The 1,556-nt window shown below is 49.9% G+C and overlaps 1 long non-coding RNA gene across 1 annotated transcript; it reads left to right on the top strand.

The window, feature by feature from the left end:
- Positions 1-1,310, top strand: LOC121040976 (uncharacterized). Its single transcript, XR_005795513.1, has 2 exons — positions 1-202; positions 1,017-1,310. It is a non-coding gene; the product is annotated as an uncharacterized LOC121040976 (long non-coding RNA).
- The last annotated feature ends 246 nt before the right edge of the window (positions 1,311-1,556 follow it).

The following is a 1,556-nucleotide window of genomic DNA, read 5'->3' as shown; positions in this document are numbered from 1 at the left end:
AAAGCTGGAAAAACCAAAACAAAATGAGTTTTCAATTCCACTTTTTTGGGGGGAAGGCAGCATCGCCTCCTAGTGGCTGTATCAAGAATGGCAACGTTGATCAATCTTCAAGACTGCGTAGCATTAGGCCCCTGCAAGTCCCAGGTTCTCCAGGGAACCAGGAGGTCCTGCTTGAAGCCCTGCGTGCTGCTGCCCCCTAGTGGTGAGTGAGCAGGCACAGGCCTCACAGCTTTTCTTTTTTTTTTTAATTTTTTTTTCAACATTTATTCATTTTTGGGACAGAGAGAGACACAGCATGAACGGGGGAGGGGCAGAGAGAGGGAGACACAGAATCGGAAACAGGCTCCAGGCTCTGAGCCATCAGCCCAGAGCCCGACGCGGGGCTCGAACTCACGGACCGCGAGATCGTGACCTGGCTGAAGTCGGACGCTCAACCGACTGCGCCACCCAGGCGCTCCTCACAGCTTTTCTCTAAGGCTGGAGGGGATGCGAAACTTCCAGGCAGAAAGTTAGCAAACGTTGAAATTGGCTGGGCTATTGAAATCAGCCACAGTCCACCATCCTCCCTTCAAGCCTCGGGAGATGTTGGAGTCAGGCAGGAGGAATCGTCAGGGCCTGCACTGGGAAGAGGGCTGAGATGTGGTTCTTCGGTGGAGCTGCAGGATCTGTCGGTGCCATTCCCCTACTTGTGTGTATGCAAAATGAACACGACTCGGAAAGAGAACGGAGCGCATCTGCTCGCAGTGACCCAGGGCCAAATGGTCTTTTTCTTTTTTTTCCAAATGAATTCAGGTGACTGTTGGTTTGCGGGGGCGGGTGTCTCCAACGGATCAAAAGTGACACGTGCGTCACACTCTAGTTCGCCTTTCAATTCTACAGGTGTTTTGGTTGTTTTAGTCTGGGGTTGTTTGTTTATTTGGTTTTGCTTCCCAGCCCTAGGTTTTGAAAGAGGACTTCCACTACCCCTATTTTGACCCCAGTCTGTACTTTCTAATTGATTAAGTTCTTCTTTCCAGCGTATCTCTTAACTTAAACAAAAGACCCTGTGGACAGAGCATCCTGTGATGGGAACTGAAATTACCCCTTCAAGCAATAAGCACTGCCCTGTGCCAGCAAGACCCTGTGATCAATCCCAAGATGATGACCGATCTGACCTTTACTGCCCACCTGCACATACCCAGCAACTTTGTCTCACATTTTCCTTATATAAACCTAGAAGTATTTCCAGCATGGACAGGCTGTGTGACATTAGTCCACTGTTGTCCCAGTGCTGGCCTCACTGAAATACATTCCTTTCTTGTTTCACCACCCCTGGTCTCTCTGCCTTTGGATTTTGTCAGTGTGGCCAAACCTGGTCTGTTTGGGGCCCCCGAGCCAGATGCTCTTGCACCCCTGTACCCCGCTTACGGTTTCCTTCTCTCCCATTTTTTTTTTCACCTTATTTTTCTCCCTCGATTCACCTGCTCTGATAGCTCTAAGCCTCGGTGCCATCTTCTTTTCCAAGTCTAGAACCAAGACTCGTGCAGCCTTGAAGGGTTGTGGCATAAATGCGGGTG

The sequence above is a fragment of the Herpailurus yagouaroundi genome, unplaced genomic scaffold (assembly GCF_014898765.1).
Source record: "Herpailurus yagouaroundi ecotype Mexico unplaced genomic scaffold, PumYag 29, whole genome shotgun sequence".
Taxonomy (NCBI): domain Eukaryota; kingdom Metazoa; phylum Chordata; class Mammalia; order Carnivora; family Felidae; genus Herpailurus; species Herpailurus yagouaroundi.
This window is presented reverse-complemented; position numbering and strand designations above follow the sequence as displayed.